Here is a 6,935-nt window from a genome sequence, read left to right on the forward strand (position 1 = left end):
GAGTAAATAAGTAAATCTATATAGATATATATATGTACATGCAAACCCTAACCTAGATTTTTTTGTACAAATCCTAAGAAGTGAGAGAGATTGATATCCAAATATAATTATAGTGTATAAATATAGATAAGAGAGAGTCATAATTGTTATCTTAAGGAATCCTAGAAAATCCAGCTATGATATGCAAAATCTAATTAGGATCCTAGAAATCTAGTTATGATATATGTATATATATGTAGAGAGGAAGAAGCCAGGGAGGGAGATGTAGAGGATTAGATATTGTAAGATTTTACTTCTGTAAAATCTTGTACTTTGGATTCATATAGCTACGATCAAGATTTTAATGCAATCTACGATTGTGATTCCCTCAAATCAAGGAATTATTGTTGGAGATTGACAGAGAGATTTGATGTGGATTTTTCTAGATTTGCCTTACACATAAAACCCATGAGATTTTGTGCCAACTTGATCTTCACACAAGATCCTAGAATCTTAGGCATTTATATACCCATGTGAGAGGAACTAGCAAAGAGGGTAGAGAGAGATGGGGGAAGAACAAATGTAAATCTTGTACTCTTGATTCTTAGCCATAAAAACCTTAGATTTTCTCTAGGACTCTAGGATTTTTCATTAGATTCCTCGATAGATTTTTGGTATTTTGAAATCCCCTAATTAAATTGAGGAACTAAATGGTGAAGAGAGAGAGAGAGCGCGCGCGAGCGCCGAATTGAGAGGGGAGAGAGAGAGGTCCAAATGCCTATAAATACTCCCCCATTTCTCTCATGTCACCGACACCTCCACACTTCACATCTCCACATCTTTGTTTCATTTGTTAAGAAATCTTGAGAGAAAAGAGATAGTGAGAGTGAGTTCGGCAAGTTTGAAAGGAGGAGAGGAGAAATTTGTGCAACATCACCACCTCCATGCCACTTATTCTGCACCACTCAAAATCACCCTTTGACCTCGGTTTTCAAAATTCCTAGAAGTATCTGTATTTCCGAAAATAGAAAACTACTTTCTTTTTATTTTTCGATTGAGCCGAAACGACGTTACTCCGCCTGCATTTTCATTCAACGTAACCGTAGCCGTACTACCGCCAAGAACGGTAGAAACCTCCAATCTACTCGCCTAAGTATAATGTTGATGTGCTATATGTTTGAGTATTGAAATTAAGATTTTTATGATATCGCATGTTAAAGTTAATTTATTGATTTTAGAATTTAAATGTTGAATAACATTACTATCGTCAAAATGATTGCAAGGTAGAAACCTCCTATCTATTTACCTAAGCATATCACCGTTATAATTTTTGTCTAAATTTCAAATTTTGGCTTGTACGGCATTTGCGTGTAAAAAAAATAGAATTTATATCTCCTAGAAAACGAGGAAATGATATTTGGTTTGAATAAAGAAAATCTTAGACTTGCTGGAGTGCACTGTGATATAACTTAGAATTAGGTTACTGGGATTAAAACGTGGCATAACAAATTACTGTTAATTGGAAAAGCAAAAATGTTGGAAGTAGGCAAAAGTTTGCATGACAGTATAGATGTTCTTGTTGGTAACGAGATGCCGTTATAATTTCTGCCGTAAATTTGGAATATTAGAAATGCATGAGACTAGGGAGTTTTATTTTTTTTATTTTATTATCGCATGATTTTAGCAAGCTGTGAAAGAATAATGTGAACGCGAGGAAATGATGCATGTTTACGAGACACGAGAAACGAGAATTAACTTACAAAAAGAAATGAGGAAACAGAATGTGAAATGGTTACTTGAATGTGTGGGCATGAGAGCCCAGTAAGTCCTGAAATAATGATCGGTGAAATCATGGCTCGGGTGTGCGTGTGTGGTCTAAGAGCCCGGCAGGTTCTGAAAGAATGGTCAGCGGAACTAGTGTTGTGTATACGTTCTAAAATGGGAAATGATTAAAGACTGAGAGCCCGGTAGGTCCTAAAAAAGATAGTCAGCGGAATCAGTGCTTTTGGGTGGCAAAATCTGAACTTAGCCTAAGAGCTCGATAGGTCCTGAAAGATGGTCAGCGGAACCAATGCTCAAGAAAATAAAATGGAAAGTGGAATCGATACTTGGAAAATGATCACACGGTTTACGATACGCTGCAATAACTCTGAAAGACACTGACACCTTTGATTAATTTTGTGATGCTAATTTTTTTTTTATAGAAATGATAAATTATTATATGTTATTTTTGTTACTGTATGGGGCATAGGGGTAGGAGTTAGCTAGTGGACTTAATTACTCACGATATTACTTTTGTGACCCTGGCATTTTATGCGAGAGTTTAGAGACGAACAAGGGAAATTTTATAATTTGGAGGAGTTCGGTGCTAAGCAGAATAATGCAGAAGAAGATGGACGTCCAGATCTAGAGTAGAATTTACCCTAGTACCCTTCCCCTATCTATTTAAATAAATGTAACATAAATTTGGGAATAATCTGGCTTGTAATGGCTTTATATTCCTTTCTATTTAATAAATGTTAAACTTTGCTTTAAATTTATTTATTTAACATTCTAAAAAATCGGGGCGTTACATTAAGTATGTTAACTCATCACTAGTCCCATAAGCTTAAATTGTTAGAAATTGTGCCGAAAAATGTCTATCAACCAAACTAACATCCCCATGCAGTTTCTTATGCATGCACATATAGCAAAGTGCTATCAGTTCAATAGCCAAAGCTGAAATCCTTAAAGAAAGTTGGCAATATTTCAATATCAGAAGATTTCATATACAAATGATACCTGTAATTATCCACATTTTTCAGATCGTTTGCCCGATCACTAAGCAGTCTCAGCCACTAAGTGAACCGTTCAGTATAAAGATTTACTAGGAACTGGAATATTTCATATCTGCAACCACAAGAATCAACTTAACAATATAAATTTCTTGTGGAGAATTCTCGTCATTATTTCCCTCAAATTCAGTTATAATAAGAGCTATGAGCACGTTCTAACAAAAGACAAACTAGGGATACTTTAGCTACAAGAGCAGTTAAAAAAAGTAAAAGATGGTAGATTTAGCAGGGGATGAACCTAGGAGGAAAACAAGGAGCCATGTAGTCATAAATATGTCCGAGCTCTTCTCCAATCTGAAGGGAAAAAAGGAAATCGGAAGCCAATTTGAATCAGGCAATAATCTACTAACCAAAATACAACACCAATAACATATCACAATAATTGTACTTCTCAGCACAACGAGGGACAGAATTATTTTGGAAATTTGCACAGATAAATGACCTCCTGCAAAGTGTTACCATCCTTAAAATTTGGAGAAGATAAAATAACTCCCACAAACACGCAAGGTTTCCTTAACAAAATAAAAAGGCTCCTGCAGAGAAATAGAAACACATTGAGGAGGAATCCACAATAGGTTTGCTTTTTCTTTTATTTCTCCTCCGAGCGGTACATGGGTCAACGGTGGTGAGCAGTGAAAGAGCTTAAGAGTGCTACAATGAGAGTAGTATTTTTCCTGCCTCAGACAGGCTTGCAAAACTACACTTCATCTCTCTTTACTGAAGAATGGTTGACTCTATTTCTTCTGTGATCCACGTGGACCAGCTCCATTTACAAAGTACAGAGCCCAGATATCTATCCTACTTTCATTGACGAATTAGAAAAACACTACTCTTCCAAGTCGCATCTTTTTTGGTCTTTAAGAAGTTTTTGTGACCAAAGCCCTACATTAGTAATACGAACAACATGATACAATTTTGCAAAAACTTTAGACAGAAATATAGAAAAAAACTCAAGCAAACTTGGTACTTGCACAATGAACACTGAAAAACATGATGATGCTAACACAATGCACAAATTGGACATGGAACACACTAACATTTAGGCACAATGATCCAACAACATATAACTGCATCTTCAATTCCAGGATTTCATACTCCACCTACGAAACACCACCACTTTCCGACACCAATTCAACCTGATCCAGCACACCACCCTCTATCCTCAACAGGCTTCATACCTTCCTCCACACCCTCGTTAACTGATTCCCCCTCCAAAATCTCCTCACCAAGACTAACCCCAACTCTCTCTACAACAACTACCTGGACCAGTTCACACAGCAATCCTGAATTTGCAATAGAAACTCCCAACTCTGCCTCAATTGCAGAATTCTAAGCTTCACTATCGAAAAAACTTGCTTCAGTGGCAACACCACCTCCACCAACCAAAGGATCACCTCTATCCAAAACCCCCTCATTTTCCTTCGTGGAAACTTCCTCCGCAGCAACAAGGATTTGTTCACTCAACGGCCCCACAGTCAGTATTAGAATCCGAGACTTGACCTCCCAAAGCCCCAATTCCCTCACCATTCATAGATGCAATATCCCTCCCTAAACCCTCTTTCACCTTCACACCTAATCACCAAACAGTTTCCCCAGAACCTTCAGCCTCACAGTTTCCTCAGAACCTTCAGCCCTAGTTTCAGTATAGAACCCGAGATTTGGTAAATGGGTGGCATCCCTTTGATGCCCTTTCAATACAGTTGATTACTTATCAAAAAAGTGTTAGAATTCGATATAATCCCCAGCTCCCTCAGCATCAATATATTCAATTTCCCTCTTCGAACCCTCTTCCGCAAACACTGTTGTGGACCAAACCCGACATGGCGTGGGCTTATTGTCGCGGATAGCCCAACCCCGTCTTGTGTGAATTTGGGTCAAACGTTTATGCGCCGAGCTGACGGTCCACCAGTTTGGTGTGGCCCAAAGTACACCCAGAACCCATTTACCTGGAGTCGGGCTGGGCCGAAGGGTCACCCAACCTGAGAAGGGACATGGAAGTCAGCTGAAGTATTATCATGGTCACGCTTGATATCAGGCACACGTGCCGTGTACATGTAGCTTGGAGAGAGTACATTTGTTCGATACAAGCATAAGGGTAACCCCTAAGGGAGATACGCCACTCCTAATCTGAGATCTACTTTCCACTGGTATCTTCTTCTCCAAGGACTGACGTACTGATCGGAGTGCCCTCCCGCGGACTTCAGCTGGTTGGTACTAACGGTGGTTCCTCTTATAGGTCTACTCAGGATAGGACGACGGGCGTTCGGATCTTTCCGTCAAACTACCTCAAAACCACCACCCCACAAACACAACGTCGGCCACCTCCCCATTCCGACCCCTATACCCCCGTGACCACCAACCCCGTCAACAAGCACGTCTGAACCCACTAGTTCCGCCATTGCCCCCTCCCCACGCAAAACCCTTCCTCAATCCGACCCTCAACGACCAAATATTCAGGTAGGGTTCTCACACCAGATTTAGGAGCCATAATTGGAGTATCTGATTAGATCTCAAACTCAACCACGAACAAATCATTTGAATTCCAAATTCGTACGGAGCGATTATTAAACCCTAAAAATTCTGAACCTAATAACTGAAACCATACATAAACAATCGAAGTATATGTGACCGCAACAATACAAATTACGGAGGAAAACAAAAACTCTATATTCTACTACTATTGAAGAGAGAGAGAGAGAGAGAGAGAGAGAGAGAGAGAGAGAGAGAGATTTGCGTACCTTAGAAATGGGTGATAAATGAAGAGGTGGGAGCAAAAGGAAAAAGCATGTTCAGGTTAAGCTTGCATCACAAGTAACGGTAATATCTGTCTATACTATGTATCTATGTTATCTATATCTATCTCTATCCCCCTTATACTATGCACTAAAGAAATTTAAATGCCTTATTCCGATCAAGATTTTGAAAAAAAAAAATTCAACTCAAAAAACAATTATTATTCTTCTTAATACCATCCAAACAATCCTAGTTTCCTAAAATAAAATCAAGCTTTTTCCTTAATACTCTCTCCTATGTGGTATTTTCTTAATAAATCCATTTTCTTCTTTTTCTTTCCCTATAGTTTTCAAAATACCACAAGTTAGGGGGAAAAAAGCTTTCAAACTTCCTTCCATGCTCAAACAATCGAAAGTTTTACATTTAATGTTAGGGAATTGATTTCCACACTCTATTTTTTACAATTTAAACCCCTTTTTTTGTCTTTATCCACTTGAATTTACTATCTCACCCTTTATTCAATACACTTCTTCACATATGCAAGGACAATGTTGTAAATTCAAAACAAAAAATGGAGTGTGAATGGCTAAAAGGGAGGTTTTTGGACTTTTTCTTGAATATTTTTCAAAATACTTGTTTAAAGTTATAATTTTTTACTTTTCCGATTCCTCTCATCCTTACTCATATCACATAAAAGTTTGGCCTAAAACTAAAAATGCAAAAAAAAAATTGAATAAAGACAAAACAAAAAAATTATTCTGCAAAAGTTAATCACTAGCGTAAACACCACTAAGAGGTTGATAAGAGAAGGGTAAGAGTGTTATGCTAACATAGTTTAGGGGGGGTCAAAGAGATACATTTTGAACATGAGGGGTTAAAGTAATAGTTCAGGGGTGTTAAATTATTAATGAGCCTATTTTTGCTCTTTTTTCCTCACTTTAGGCTGTTGTAGTACGGATTAAAAAAAAAAAAAAAAAAAGGCTGTTGTAGTACGACTCCCAGATCTACTAAACATGTATTTATCCTATTGGATCTTATCATTTCAACAGCAGGATCTAATAAACATGTATTTATCCTATTGGATCTTATTATTTCGATAGCATTTGGAACGGTAAGCATGTTTGATGGTGGGATTATAATCCCTGTCTGTGGTACAAGGAACAAGTGGAGCCTCATGTTCGGCAGAATTAACTAGTCCCACGTTTGTCATGTAAGACTAAAGTTAGGACTACAGCAACAAAATTTCCCACGGACTATGAGGTGCATAGTGCATATATGAAAGTTTAGGCAAAAACTTACTCTAGAACATTATTCCTTAATTTATAATCTAGAAAAAATATATATTAAAAAAGATTAGTGTATTTCATCTAGTAAATAAACGGAGAATTA

The sequence above is a fragment of the Rhododendron vialii genome, chromosome 5a (assembly GCF_030253575.1).
Source record: "Rhododendron vialii isolate Sample 1 chromosome 5a, ASM3025357v1".
NCBI classification, from domain to species: Eukaryota; Viridiplantae; Streptophyta; class Magnoliopsida; order Ericales; family Ericaceae; genus Rhododendron; species Rhododendron vialii.